This window comes from Formica exsecta, unplaced genomic scaffold (genome assembly GCF_003651465.1).
Source record: "Formica exsecta isolate Colony F162 unplaced genomic scaffold, ASM365146v1 scaffold237, whole genome shotgun sequence".
NCBI lineage: Eukaryota > Metazoa > Arthropoda > Insecta > Hymenoptera > Formicidae > Formica > Formica exsecta.
In genome coordinates, this window is record NW_021849649.1 from 525,342 (window position 1) to 542,648 (window position 17,307).

Genomic DNA, 17,307 nt, shown 5'->3' on the forward strand with positions numbered 1-17,307 from the left:
TTAAAGTCACGCCATTTGTAAAAATTCCTCTTTTGCCATAAAAATAAAAATCAATTATACACTTATATTACTCAAATCCTATTGTTTCTCTTGAGCGCGCGAGCTCAATCGAAGTATTTTTATCGAATTAATATACGTCTCTTCATATATATCAATCGGAATATTATATGAACGTATCTTTGAAAATGTGATTTGAAATTCCGCACCCTTTGAATAAACATTATGTATTTTTATCTCTTTTCAGATTTATGATATTTATTATAAACACGCTACGACAAACGATAATTTCCGTATGTGAGATATTTTATCGCATTGTGGTTAACATTATTGTTATTTCGATATGATATAATGCGAGAATGCGAACGAAACGAGAAGCGTAAGATGAGGGCGTAACAAAAAGTCGCAGTTGGGTTCAGCTGAAACACTAAACCTAGGATATATAAGATGGACTCATTAATGAAGAAGCAAAAAGGAAGAAGGGTGTCCGCAGCTATTCAGGAAGCACTCAAGAAAGTTGGGTTTACAATCAGGTACGTCGAGAGGAAAGGTAAACCTGCCTTCGTTCTGCGAGTTAAAACTACCCAGCGCGACTAATGGCTCAGAGTGGTCGAATGACACGCGACAAAATAAAATACAGTTTCTATGGCAAGTTCTTAGCTCGAAAAAGACAACCGTGCAGCAAACCTTGTCTTTGGCGCCGCGACGTTTAAACAATGATATTTTTCCATCCAAAAGACAGAGTACAAAAGAGATTACGAGTAAAAATCTAGCAATTAAAAATATCAAAGAGATTATATAAACTTTATATTTAAAATGTTCATTAAAATTGTATTCTAGAAAGCATGATATTTGATTAAACAAAAGCAACAATCTTTCGCAGCGCGGCTTTAACGGAGATTATCGCAACCCTTAAAACTTGCACGAGTCCGTCGAATTTTACGTAACACGAATATCATTTAACGCGGAACACGCCGCAACTTTTTATTCCGAGCTACGGCCGTCGCTCGGTCATTAAACGAGTAACGAACAAGTTTCTATCGGATTTTGAATGTGCCAGAAGGAGGTTGAAGAAGTAAAGGAACGTCAAGTCGCGCGCGGAAGTCGACCTCTCTCAGTCTCCGTCGACGACAGCGTCATCGTCGTCGTTGTCGTCTTGGTCGTCTCGGTCATTTCTCTCCGCCAATGCGAAATTACCGTGCAAACGCAATTGTAAATGCTCGCGTAAATATGATTCGGAGGTAGATGATAAAACCTCGAAAAAGGGCGACAGAATATCGACGTCAGCCTTGTAGAAACCAACGTGAACCGACGTGACGAAATAAATTTTACAAGCATCTTGATATTTCTAATAATATTTTCTTTGACAAATCTATGCGATGATATCGCCGGACATGAATAACATATCATAAAGTCGTATTGCGAAATCAATTTTATGATATCTTCTCGTATTTGCTACGTATTCAACAAACCAACAAATATGTATGTGAGTATTATTGATATTTTTTTCTACACTCATTTTACAAGAATAAATACTCGAAATAAAATCGAAAATCTTGGCAATATCGATAACTCGATGATATCTCTTTTTCTCGTCGCATCTCGCTGCGATGATTATATTGGAGAGTCTAGACACGCACCTAATCCTACGATGGGACTTGATTTTCAGAAACTTTTAAAAGTGCTCCCAAGTTCTAATTGAAACTTTCGATCACAAACATTGCCCTATCTTCGGAGCGATCATAAAGTTGCTTAAGCCGCGGGCACTCTAATTCCGAAAAGAGATTCAAGTTTAATCATCGGACCGATTTATGAGGACGCCGCGCGGCGCGATTAAAAAAGTTACGCGCAATGCTAATAAATGCTGTTAAGGGCACCTGTCGAAAATACATTAAATAATTCCGATATATTATATCGATTTGATATATCAAATGAACGCGTGTCGAACTCGACAGACGACGACGTTCGTCATGATATTAAATCGCTCATTATGGAAAACATTTTCATTCTGTAATCTCGATGTCACGTCAGTTTGCAATTTGCTTGGCCACGCAAGTCGATAAAAAAAAAAAAAAAAAAAAAAAAAAAAAAAAAAGATAATGAAATAAACGCAATCTAAGTTCACAAACCAGTTTTAAAAGCATTCCGTTTATTTCGGAAACTTATCTTTTTTTTTTTTTTAACTACCCTGTATAATAAATATTCACCCTGCAAGAAAATATTTCTGTTATTTTCTTGTGGTAATTGAAAGCTTTCGAATTTAAACGAAGAAAATTTACTTCCGTAATACAATTTGATTTTAATCCATTACGTACGATTCAGCCTGAACGTTTCTTCGTTTGCATCTTCAAAGTTACATAATCCATTTAACGAACTTGCTACTTTGACGCAAAGCTTTTATAATAACTACAGAACCGGCGAAGACATCGTCAACTATTCGAGTTAGCAAGACGAACAACACGGACACAGATTATTTTGCCGCTTAAAAGGGGAAAAGGCTCGCGCTCGAGTGAGTCGGGCGCGAAAGATAGCTTAAGTAGTGACTTACCTCGATGGTCAGACTGCGGCCTGGCGGTCGGTCGATTCTGTCGCAGTTTCGATCGCGATCGCGACCGAGAATGAAACGGGACACGATGTTTCCACGGCGCACGGTTTAAAGCACGATGACCCCACTTTTCGCTCAACGCCGATCGTCAGGAAGCCGAGCTGTCACGTGCAATCTATCTACGCACCGACAACCAGCGTGCCCACGTGACGTGTTATGCACCCGCATGACACACGGACAGGTGCCATCGTCAACGCCGGGTCATTCGAAGACAAACGAGACGACGATATATCGTTGCGGGAGCGAATAACGAATGTGTTGCGACAACTCGTTGTGGAAACTCGGCCGCGCGTCGGCAAAAGAATTTAATTAATGTTCGTGACGCGCGTTTTGCGCGCTTTACCACGAGGATTTACGGCATTTTTTACGTAATGGAGATATATTGCAAAATATTATATAAGAGATCTAATATATATAGCAAAGAGATAGCAATTTACGTCCAAATCGAGCCAAAATAGTTTAATCTGTATTCAAAGGCTTTCTATATAAAAAAAATAATCTGTTATTATTTTAAATCGTATTATTTTATACTAGTATAAAATTAATAAAAACCTTTGATTCTTTATAACATTTGTTATTATTAATCGACAATATAAATTCTCAAATTAATATATATTTTATTGTAATCGTCTAATCTTTAATTAAGAATGAAAATGTTGTTACCTATACTTTTTTAGATCCGTTATACGTTTAGTGTCATATAAAAAAATTGTCTGCTGCGAGGAATGTTACAAAAAAGAAATTTAATTCAATAATTATTTCCATAATTAACGAGGAATAAAACGCGATTCGCGAAAAGTAATCCATATATTTAATTCTACTTCAATTGTGTGACTAAAGCACAAACGGCGATCCAATAAACACGATAGCAACTTACTACAAGGAAATGCCAACTCTTTTTTTTTTTCAACTCGAGCGAATGAGTCCATGTAGGTGTCACCTAACGGAAACTCGACCATAGAAACTTTCCTGCCGCGTCTTTCGTTCTCTTCAAATCCTCAACTAAATAAAAGGAAACTCAACTATCCCGCGATTACGTTGCAGCAAGGTGACCCGAGCTCGTTTCCTATTACCTTCAGCGGACGTGTCACTTAGCGGAAACTTGATCATCGAAGGCGCGAAAATCCTGCGCGCTCTCAAGATTCTCAAAGAGAAAACTTCGAAGGCTAACAATCGAATGACTACAAATGCCAAAATTACAACAATCTTATACAATTTTTACGTAGAGAAAATCTAAGTGAAACTAATAATTTTCAATTTTTTCCTTTCGCGCTATTATTATCCGCGTACTTTGTACTCTGTAGTAATTAAATTTTTAACCATTATTCTGATCGCAAATATTCACGCGATATTTATTAATCATCTTATTCAAACGCAATTTAATAAAAACACGGCCGGATAAGAAATTTTCTTTTCATTTTTATGCATCATTTTATTCTGAAAATTCTCTAAAGAATTACTCGGAAAAGAAGAATGATATCGCGAAGCAACGTGACAATAGATTATTTGAAGACATTAACATGATTACGAGATAATGTTTTTTTTTTTTCTTTTTTACCCGAGGAAATCCTTCGAAGACGACAGAAATTGAATCCTTTGCGAAGTCGCGTTGCTGCAAGGTGACTCCGTGTCGTCGTCCTCATCCTCAACAGATGATTGCACGCGGGTGTCACCGAGCGGAAAAGCGACGACCACAAACGTATCCGATCCCCTGAATGACTTTTCGCTCGCAGTCTAACCTCCTAACAAGAGACTTACGGACTGACCTAAAACCCGTTAGAGGACGCGCAACAACTTTGTGCTACCTTGCGAGGGTTGCTCGGGGTAGCTAGGGGTTGTTGACTATGCGGATGCCGACGGTAGACTGACGCGGTGGTGGGATCGCTTTGAGGATCGTGTGGGACGGTCGTCGACGATCGGGAGTGGCTCTGGCTTGCTCGTGATAAGGCGCACGCGCACCCCCTGCCCTCTCTCTCCCTCCGTACCGACCGATCCCTCCAGCAGAGCTCTCCCTTCGACTATCCTGTCGTTCAGAGTCCTGTCGTCCCCTCGCCGTCGCCAACCGCTTCCTCGGCCCACCCGAACCACCAACGCCATCCAGGAGCGCCCTCTGGCGAAGGGTAGGGTGGATAGGTGATACGGTGACGAGACACCTATATGTTCGGGGTACATCGGCTCGATCCACCGCGAGGGAGGAGAACGAGCGATAGGGAGGAGAGGACCGCTGTCCGACTACCACTGTCGTAACGTGGCGCGGAAGGGGATGGATAGACGTTGCCGCGCTATCTTGGAAGAGATGGACTTGCGATTAGACTTTCGAGAAGGACGTCCGATGATTACTCTTCATTGCAAAAAAATGCAAGCTTTGACTTATCATTGATTTTACGATCGCGATACGTTAGATATCGAGCACATTCTCCGCGTATGTAAAATAAGATGTAAATATAAAAAGATCAAATTCCATAATATAAATTGCGAAAGAAAGAAAATAGAGATAAAATTTTAACGTTCATAATTTTCCGCTCTTCTCTTACGAACGCGAAGATGGGTAAATATTTTTCAGGTATATCGAGAATAACAGCGCATCTAAAATAGCATCTCCGCCAATTATGTTCGCCGACGGTCTCCTTGCACATGTATGATATATTATATACATGGAAAATCTCAGTTTTCTCGCACGAGACAGACACCCACCGTGTTCATGGTGTCCACGAGGAAGAAACCGAAACCTTATCTTCATCTCCTATCGCGACTAATGGAAAAAGATGCGATGCGTCACATGATACCGCGGACTATCGAATGTCGTCGCATTTCGGAGAGGATAATAATAATGCAATTTCGAGATTAGGATCACGTGAGAGGCGATTTGAGGGTCCGATGTATGAACATATATCATGGTCTCGAGTCTGTCGTATAATTTAGTAGAGCCGATAGAATGGGAAGGTCGCCCTATGTGTACATACGTATCCAATAAATTATAAGGCTTTGAGAAGTTTGGGCGAAATTGTTAAAAAAGTTTTTTAAAAAAATTCAAAACTTTATATATATATATATATATATAATATCTAATACAAAAAAAATAAAAATTTTTAAATTACATACTAAAAATTAATATAATTTGTTTTAATTGCTGACTCTTTCATAAACGTTTTAGAGAAAGATGTAAACATTACTAATCAGACAACTGATTAACAAAACTTTGTTTCGATAAAACTTTAACATCATCGAATGAATACGAGAAATTATTCAATCTATATAATATTAAAATTATAACGATCCGAAATGATTCAGACCGAAACAGACTTCATTACTGCACTTATCGTTGGTGAAATAATAATCCAATTACTGGGTCAGGATCGTGCTCGGACCTACTCGAGTGCGCGATGAATAGGCATCACTGCGACCGTTCTGTCGCATGATTTAGGTACGGTATACGAGAGAGGATGGCGCGTATACACCTTTGTACACGGGTATCCATTCATAGGGTGAACTGTGTAATAAGAGGACGCTCCCAAAAGTATGCGAGAATATTCCAGTTTCTCAACACGAGCCTAAAATACTCTTCTCGACAATATGCAGTAGCCCATCATTTAATTGCAATTTTCGTAATTGCGCAATTTCTTTAGAATTTTTTCAACGATAAAAGTCTCGTTGAGACTCTTATATTGGTGAAGATAAATTTCGATAAAGAAAAGGAGAAAAGGCGAGTAAAAAAAATTTAACGTAAAGTAAACGTTATCTCGGACATCTTGAAATACTTATATGTCATTTTGATGGCTTTCGTTTTATCATTCCGTTTAATCGATCCACCTTGTATATACGACCACGAGCGCGCGCCGGAGTCGCGCGAACCCGATTCGTCACCGACGATGCATCGATGGCGAAACCGGGGGTGGCAGAGGGTGTGCTAGTTAGAGCCGTATTCATTACAAATTACAGACCGCGAACCGGTTTTATGACACCGCAGAAGCGCGAGGAGCGCGGGGCCGGTGTGTCGTCTGTGTTTCGCGGGCTCCCCTTTTAATCCACCACAAATGTTCATTTTCCGGCCAATTATCGCTAATTTTCATTAGGACGACGGCGTGGCGTGACGTGGGTGGTACGCGGTGCGTGTTCGTCCTCGAAACGGCACGCGAAAGAACTGATTTGCGTTTCTGTTTGTGCCTTTCCGAACCCCTTTAGCCCGCCCGGAACGTTAATTTTGGCGGATGGCGACGAAACTTTGATGTTCCAACTAACAAAATTACTTTTCTCTAAATATGAAACGGCGACTCGCCGTGTCGATGAAACGTACAGCTCGGAGGATCGCACTCATCGTTTTAAGTAAGAATTTAAAAAGATGAAAACATTACCGACGTGATCGTGTTAAAAATTAGTGCGAAATTGTTATCGTCTCTGAGAAAAATCAATCCTTCGTCAAACATTGTAAAGTCGTAAACGAGAGTTGCAGTGCGTGCGATATATTTTGACAAGATAAGAAAGGAATGACTTTCCATTTAACTCAAATGCATATAATCCGTATTTACGCGTGGGACAGTAAAACGTGGCAATCTCGTATCCGGGGTAACAATCGCGCTCACGTCACTCGGTTACACGGAAAGTCATAAAATGATTCTCCGATCAAATTATAGGATCAACACGGGGACACATTACCGGAACATATATCAATCGGTGCCGAAAGAAAAAAGCGCGATCGATCTTTTTTATACCATACGTGCGGAATAAAGTTTGAATTACACGCAGAAAAATCGAAAAACGTTACTAGCCATTCGCATCTAAAAAAAAAAAAAAAAAAAAAAAAAAAACCATGTTTCGACATTCTAATCGGGTAAACAATTTGTCCGATTATTTCACTATTTCGAGAGACCTGCAGAAAAATCTATGACGTTTCGTCATTACAATGTTTAGGTCCACCTCGATATTTTACGAATAAACCATAGATCGTCGCCGAAGCTTAGAAACAAATTCCAATTTGTCGCCTCAGGAGAGGTGCCGCCGAGCAGTTATCTTTTCAGCACTTTTCCACCATCCCGGCTGCGCATGAATATTAATAGCAATTTCGGTGTCATTCCGTCGTGTCCACGAGATCAACTCCTAACTCGGTGGAGCCGCGCTAACCCCGTCCATTTATTACGCCAAACAGTGATCTGCATATTCTAACGCTGCGTGCAAATTAATTCGTTACCAGGAAACGATCATAACGGACAACGACGTCGACAGCCATGTCACTCCCACGTAAAATCCTTTGACATCGAGGGATGAGATGCTGGGGAGAGGGAGAGGAAGAGAGGGAGAAAAGGGAGGGGGTGGGAGATGATAGCGCGAGAGCGCACCAGAGCTATATCTAGGCGCCGATGGAGCGGCTTTAACGGGGACCCGGTGGCGTTAAGTCGAGTGTCGTTAAGTCACGTCGAAATTATGCGGCACGGCCGTTTGGACAATTTTCCAGCCGTTTAAGCCGCAATATCTTCCAGTGATCCGACAGTAAGGGACAGCTCGTCAGGGTCGACGAGCGGGTATATTTGATTATAGACGGCGCCGCGACAACGCAGCTGACAGAGAGATCGTCCGAAAAATGAATAGTGTCAGCTTGTATATAATCGTTGTGCACAAGAGCGTAACAATTTCGCGTTCTTTTTAACATACATATATTACATAAATATATCAAAAATCGCATATATCTCGTTGAAGCATTTGCGATACCAGTATCAATTGTTGAATTAGTACCGAAAACTTTTCTCTCGCGTAATTAAATTTCTTCGCGCGATAGAAAACAGTTAGCGGAATGTTCGGCACGTGACGAGAGAAACGTCTCTTGAACGGCACGAGTTACTCGCGCGCGTTTAGACGTACACACGTATGTGCATCGCGTCAAGTCACGTCGTTTTCGTCGTACGGAGAGAGCAGATTTGGAAATTATGCAAATCCGTGGCGGAGGCTGCCGCGCGTCGCATCAAAAATATTCATTCCGGACGCTCCTTTCTCGCTTCAGCCACCTCATCTTTGCGCCATCCCCCTCCCCTCCCCCAGCCCCTTTTAGCATGTCGATCTAACGTTTTTTTTTTTTTTTTTTAATAAAAAGAGGACGCTCCTATTCGTTAGTCAGTGCCTTACGGCAATACGGAAAATCGTCATCTCTGTTCATTTTATCTCCCTCTATTTTCCTTTAATTTGTACTATTTAAAAATTAAACAAGATATGATTACACTCATTAGACATTAATTCCATCGTAAGAATTGATATTAGTGAACATGCGTCAGTCAAGTCCGCAAGTCACATCTTATTCTTGCAATAAATTGTAGAATGCAGATCTGAAAAGTTTCCAAGCACATACGTGTTTCGCCTTCGATAGATTAAAACTCTAAACTACAATGTTATAAATTTACAGCGCAACGCATCGATAATTCAATCACAATGTTGAATAAGATCCATTGTACAATATATCTGCCAGGACGGCGGAATAACACACAAGGGGGAGAGGAGGGGAATCAATTTCGCGATAACAAGGACGGTGTACATCAAAATTTCGTAATGCGTCGCGCGCAAAAATATTTCGCGTAGTCGTTTGTGCGCGAGGCGGAAAGCAAACATCCATAACGACACATTTCATCAATTCGCAATATCGCTCATAGCTTGAAATTGCGCCATGATAAATCCCGTGGCAAATTACGTGCGGCCGAGCACCTACAGGTTAAATCCATAGTGAAACATTTCATCATTGAAAGGGCGCGTGGACGGTACAAGCGTGCGCGCCGCGACTGGTAATTTTATCACTTGAACGACCAGCTAAATTAACGTACCTTGCAAATTACGCATTGCATATGGAGAACGACGATCTAATCCAAAGTAAAAAAAAAAAAAGGAAAAAAAAAAAGGAAAAAGGAAAAAAGAGAGAGAAAAACAAGCGCGGAGCGCGCAAACGGTTTATCCCGTTATAAAATTCTACGGTAGATTAAACTAGAGAAACGATAGTCCTGTTGCGCGTGACTCTAATGGCTCGACAAACGATACTTTAAAGCGCGGCTCGTTGCGCGTCGTGCAATCCGCGCGACACTACTATGAGTAGGTCGCAAATGCAATTTTTTACGGTGGATCAATTGCCCCTATAAATCTTGGCAAAAGGGATAAACGCGTGTGGCGTAGATGAACTTGGTAACTTTTATCAATTTCCCCCTGTGAATCGTATCTCACGCGCTAAATCTCTCGATATAAACGGTGATGATACCTTTGTATTGTGTCTACTGTTGATATATATCAGCCTTTTACAGCCTTGATCAACTCTCTATATAGTAAGTGAAGGTTTTCACAATTACGCGCGTGCAATATTAATAAACAAGAATTAATAAATATAATGCATACAACATAAATAATAATTAATAAAAAATTGTCCATAAATTATTTTGAAATTTTGCCAAACATAATTTTATTTCAATTGAAAATCGGATACTGTATAAATGAAATTTATAATACCTTTACGTATATAAGTTTAATGAACGTGATTAATCGACACAGAAATTATCTGTGGAAAAATTGGAAAAATATTGGATACAGTGAACGATGGATTAAGAAAATTTAGTTTATACACAAAGCCATCCAATCCAATCCAATTTCGTTGGAAGGCAATGATATCGAAACGCAAATATAATTTATTGTTACTGTGTTATATATTATTATAACTACATGTTTGACGATCAGGTTACATCGTTATTGGCAAAAGGGACACACCCTAAGCATACCGGGATTATTACGAGAGCGTGTAAACCGATGGAAACTTTCCATTCGTCCTGCTGACCACCGATAAAGCTGCTTTATGCGCGTTTCCCGCCCACCCGTATTGGCGCAGAGAGAAAGGGGAGATATATATTTTCCGTCATATTATTACACTTAGAAATTGTCGTTTCGATTGTGAACCTCGCTAATAAAAAACACGAGATAGAATGTAACGAGCAATTCTACGACACGTATAAATTAATCCCGATAAGACATGTTGCTCGACACATTCTCGACTGGACACTGTTAATTTGACAATTGGAAGCCCAGCGATAAGTAATATCGAGCTAGTTTTGCATGCACGCGTATCGCGATTACGTAACGTAGCACGGTATGGGATCGTAAATAGCGATAATCCATTGGATCGGTTTAACCGTATTATTGCACAGTCAGTAATTCCCCTTGTTTCCGCGAAAATATGTCGCAAAGTTTAATTCGTCGCGTTTATATCTCGATCCTATATTAGGTTCGAGCTTTAGTACGGAATAGCAATTTAAATGATTACAGGCGGCGAAAAAAAATGTCAGCAAATGATATAAGAATAGAAATACGATTCGAAAAATACAAGAAGGAAGCGCACAGAAAGGCGCTCGCGTAACATTTCCCTTATATCGAATCGTGATTTGTCGGGACAATGTGTTTCGATTTAACGAACATCGTCCCAACATAGCCAAGATGTCGTCGCCGATAACATAATGCAGATGTTCGATTGGCGACAAACACGTGATATTGCGATAGCGAACACGAATGGCAAAATCAAAGAGACAGCAGCGAGAGGGGACGAGAGAGAAAAGGGGATGGGAAGTAAAAAGGCGAAAGGTTGAATCGTGAAAACGAGCTGCCTATAGGGGAGGTTACGTCGCTGACGATGCAACGTTAGAGATAAGGCAAGCGTATTTCAAGGGTGATTGGAGGATTTCCAGTTATATTCATTCCCGAAGATATTTGGATCCCGATTAGAAATATTTCGTATATATGTAGTTATTTTTGTCTCTATTTTTTACACAAATGTACGTTTTACCTTATCTGATATATTTTAACACGTATTTCTCCAAAAAATTGTAATAGAAATAAAATTAAAATTAAATTATTTGTAATAAAAACAGAATTAAAAATGAGATTAAAATGATAAAAATGAGAAAAAAGGAAAATGTTATACAGAGACAATACCTTAACACGCGCCTTTGTCTTGATTATTTAATAATTAATAATCATTGTGTACATAATATAGCTGTCGTCGATGAAAGAACGAGGTTTTATGCTTGCATCTATGCGCGTTCAAAGAGGAAATCCGAATGAATCGAGAAAACGAGCCACTGAAAAGCTCGGAGATTCGACGGAGAAAATATAGTCGGTCTCGTTGGGATGCTTTGTGGTTTTTATTCATTGACGGGGACGGGACGAATTGGGGATCGTAAGACCGAACGAACGTTCAATGAGCACGGACTTATGTCAGAAACGAACAGGCATTATAAACGTGTCAGTTTAGATCAAAGCTGATGGAAATGATCGCTTCTTAACGAGGAAAATGTTTCGCGACAGTCGTTCCCCCCTGCCCTCTCTACCGTCATTGCGGAAGAATACTTCATTCTAAATAGCTTCGACAAAAATATTATTTTGCGAATTCTAGAAAATTCATCGCAACTTGCAATATATCACGCGGCTCTCCGAAAAAAAAAACTTTTATTCTTTGTATCCATGCATACAAACTATCTGTGAATTTGAAAACGTAAACAAAACGTGTCGTTAATTATTAAGCGTAAAAAAATTTGTCCAGTTCCCATCGCGAAATTATTTTTGCTTTTATGCGGTATCACGTTTTAACAAACAAAATGTGCATGTAAATGTTTTTTTCCGTTCTATTGGGGACTGGATAAATCTATTTACTATCTCGGCGCGATGGGTATGTTTTGCGAATATATATCGCATATATGCATACATCATTTGGCAAATCCAGCCAATCGCGTGCCTGCTCAAAGCTGGATCCTACGCTCAAATCGAAGCTTATCAACGATCAGAATCGGCGAGATCAAAGAATCGTTCTTTTCAAGTTGTTTTTCCTCTCGTCATTACTGTTCGTTCATTATAAACTGCAAAATTGGAAATATGCGTCAAATTAGGATATGAATATGAATGCCCGTGTGAATGCCGCTTTGAAACATCCGCGTATTCAGAGTAAAACTCCGTGCATCTTTAACAAATATTGATCATTTTTTTCAAATATCAAATCTTTCCATTTGTTAAAGAAAATATCACAACATTTTTTTAATTGTTCCTATTTTTAATATAGATACGTCAGGAGTTATCTTTAAAAATTTATGAACAATTATGGAACAATTTCAACTCGTGGGAAGCGGACAGTATCCTTAATTTTCTTATCGCTTTTCTTCAGATGTACGCACGCAACGACATGCAACAATGTGCCGGCATCATCTTTGTATTATTCACACACTTATCGCAGTCTATTTATTGTCTCTCTTTCTCTCTCCCTCTCTGTCATATTTCAGGTAATATTTAATGGATACGGTTGCGCATACGGTGGTGGCCTATATTTGCGTTGCACTCGAGCCAAGGTACGTTCCAACCCGCATAATGACCACCTCGAATCGACCAACCGGTGAATTTATGTCCAATTATTTTCTTTCTCGGTTTTTCTCAACGAGGACACGTCCGGCCAACGAGCACAAAACGCGAGCATCCACAAGAGTTCTCGAAACAATCGTACGTTGGCGTATGATTGGAGACGGCGAGCGAGCAAGCCGGAGAAATACGCTATTATTGTCACCTAGAATTTCTCTGGCATTCTTACAGCGTGTAATTTTTTCTTAGATCTTGTGGATCTGACCGAACAAGGTTGCGCGGTTTTGGTCAGAAAGAAAGAAATAAAAAAGAAAAGACAAAACTGTCATTAAGTCTTCGAAAGGATTATAATAATTGAAGTACAAAGTTTTGCAAAGCATTGCAATTTTAATTGCATTTAAATTTAATTTTCAAGAAATGCTTTCGCTCCGCTTTTATAAAATCTACATTAATATTAATCAAATAACACATGTGACGCGATGTAATTTTGGTTAGTAATAGTTATTTTCAATATTCTTACGATATTTTCAGTGTAACGGTGCAAGACTCGAGCGGAAAAAGATGAAATTAGCTCGCCTACGGTAATTCGCCCACGTCATCCTTGATCGACGTTAACTCGTGGGTCTAGGTCTTGGGCAAGAGAAATCGTTATTGGCGACACGAATGTTTGCATTTCCATAAGTCTTCGTTTTAATTTACCCCCCGATGATCCAGCCCCGGGACGCCGGAGTTGAGAAGCCCTTAGGGTAAACCGTTCTGAAATTGTCCTATGTCACGTAGCTTATACGGACCAATGGACGGCGCTGGGAGAGATGGTGGTCGTATAAATTATTTCATTACGAAGAAACACACTAACGCGCCGCGAATTAACGTCGTCTAACCGGGAAAAATGTTTGCGCCGATCGACATCGTCGAACAGCAATTCCTTTCGTGACGAAACAAACATGAAATGAATGTCGATAGCGACAGTAACAATTATCGATGAACGACTCTCGCATTTGAACGAGAAGACGTCTGGACTTCCCGCGTCGTACAGATCGTTCAAATCCACGGGTGGTCGACTTATTGCATCCCGCAACGTGAATTCGTAAAAGGACAACTGACAATGTCCAGCTGAGAAATTAGGATCCCGTAGCTGCGGGTCTACACGAAATTTATCGTTTCTGCGGGATCAACGAACTTCGATCTACCCTCATTACGTGACGATTACGTCGACTACACACGAGAGAGGCCGGTCTCTTGGTAGAATAATCGTGATGACAATACGATTCATAATGGCTAATGCAGAAAACTTGGCAGACAAATATTATTCGAAAACTATCCACTATCCCGAAGCGTGTGATGGATAGGAAAGACAGGGCAATAAAAAGCAATTCAGTTCATAGATTGACGCAAAGTTAAATAACACGCCCATGTTCTCGGAACATTTTGTTGACACCGCATATAAATACATATACATATAACACACGCGATCCTAGATGGAAGATTGATATTTTAACAACAGATGGCTTCCAATCTTATCTACCACTACAACATAAGTCAAACAAAGACAGATGTTTGTCTGCTCGCATGTGTCCATCGATTGGAAAAGTTAAAACCGGTTCTTCAGTGCTATGTATTATATGAAAGAGGGAACACGTTTTAACATTATGTTAGATCGCTTGTCGACAAATAGGAAGTGAAACGAATGAGCCATAAATTGTAGATTGAAAGTGTAAAAGGATGTCGATATGTGTGATGCAAGACGGTAGTTTCTCGAATAAAATAAAAATTGTAATGCGATTATTAATAGCGTTTGATTATCTACCGAAGTAAAGCGGTATGTGATCAACATTTTCGAGAATAATTACTGAAATTAATGACGGAACAATGAAGGCTCTTATAACGCGGGTAAACAAACTTTCTTTGCTGTAAATCTCTAATACCGAGAACAATGGCGTCCGTTGTTTGCCGGCTTTAAGCATGCCGTAGTACGAAACTACAAATCCCCCAATACCGCTCCCGGATAATTATTAAATGAAGCTGTCACTTTCATAACCGTGATTAATGATATTTAATGGAAGCTAATGGATGCGAATTGTACCGTACGATTATTTGATCAAACAAATGTGAGCGATGCGTTTGTTCGGTTTAAATCTGTTTGCCGAGCAACGGATGACATCCCAAACACAGAACGATTCTAATGACATCGTCGTATAATATTTCGCATTTCATTATGGTGCCAGATAGACCATAAAAATATCGAAAGCTGATCTATATAAAATCTACGATGTCTACATGTCTACAATCTGCATATAATTAATACATTTCAATTTGTTACATTACATGATCCGTCGATCGTTACAAGATAATTTTTTACAACGATATTATTATTTCAAACAAATTAAAAATTTGCATTATCGATACTTTGAAGAGAAAAGTACAAAGATATATTTATAAATACCTTTGAATAAATATTTTATTACAATACGTGATAATATTATCTTGTTGCAAAATAATGAAATAAAATAATTCTCTTTCAAATGTGATAAAAAGGACCGTAATAAATATATCAAAAGTATGGATTCCGTTATAAAAAAAAAAAAGCAATCATTAAATTGATGCAGATGTATAAATCTTGAAAAGCGCGCGTTATCATCGATAACTCTCGGTTAACGATAAGACAGATTTCTGTATATTCTTACATGTATTTGACGGACTCGTCGCTCCATCTAATATATGTTTTTAGCAGAGTATCTAATCAGAAAAAAAATTAACGAGTCATATTATCGGCAAAGTAAAATAAAAATTTATAAGTATCTAAAAATCATTTAGAGCAATTCTTGCAATCTGTTTAAACGTGTTTTATATAAAGATATTTTTGTATTATGCAAACTGTTGTACATATTATCGATATTTTTTGATCGTCAAATACGTTACACAACATATCCAACAATTGCTCCACATTCAAGAGGTGCCCTATTCTGATTTTTTTGAAATGGCATTATTATCGTTCGCTGGTTAACGTTCTGTAATATCAGCAATCTGTAAAATAGCTATTTGATATCGAAATGTATGTAAACAATACGAGGAATTAAAATTTAGCATTAAACATATTTAAAATAAATTTGAATATCTTTTCCGATATATTATATTATCGTGTAAAATATGCTTATAAAAATAAAACCTAAAAAAATCGACATAAAATCATATATGATTTTATATGATTATATAAATCCATTTTTTCTCGAGAATACCTATGTCATTATATGTCAGCTTCATTCAACATCATTTTAATGTATTAAAAATAATTTTCTCTCTAAACAGATGATTTAAAATATTATTACTAACATTTGTATTAACAATTCTCTGTGTGTGTGTGTGTGTGATTATAGCTTAATCTATTTTCTGTTTTTTATAATTTTGATATTTGTAACATAAAATATATAGTTTAATTACGGTAATTCTCTGTGTGTGTGTGTGTGTGTGTGATTATAGCTTAATCTATTTTCTGTTTTTTATAATTTTGATATTTGTAACATAAAATATATAGTTTAATTACGGTTAACATTAACTCAATTTTGCTTAGTTTAATCTCTTAACTTGGCTATTTATTCGGACGAACATTTCGTGTCTGTGTAACGAGTACGTCTGTGTAACGATGTACGAACATCCAAAATCACTTTGGATCCGCTAAATGCATGTAAAGAGACAATGTTGTTAACTAACTTTGTAAACGTGTAATTAAATTTCACCTAATTGCATCTGACACACGATACGGTAATAAGAGAATGTTAGTAATCGGTTTTTATAGAATTCCTTTCTGATATGAGATGGATTTCGATTGGATGTCCATTTATGGAGAGATCTGAATATTCATATAATATTTTACAAATACGTTATCGAAACGTCGATCTTGCGCGTGTATCGATACCGTTTGATCCTCTCGTTGAGTCATTAATAGGTAGTCACTTTCTGCAACTCAGCCTGTGTATCTGTATTGCTCGTTATCTGTGCGTACACGCACATTCGTCGAGATTGGCATGTCAACGAGAGGAGCACGGTGACTAGTAAAGTGGCATAGCGAGTACTTATCGCGCATCGTTGAGCTCCGACTTATCCGACTGTGACGTCGAGTTGGAGAGGAACGTTATCTCGCTTATCGGCCGCGCTTCTACGCTTCCATGAACGCGTATCCGCCGTATTTCGCGCGACCTTTAAAAAAATGCTAGCGAGAGGAGCACTCGAACTGTAAATGAATAATGACAGCTTATTGCGTTAACGACATCGCTATTTTTGATATATCCGAAAGTTTCCTCTTCATCGATAGCGGCTCATAGATATTTACATTCGTATAGATTTTTTGAAAATTTTTT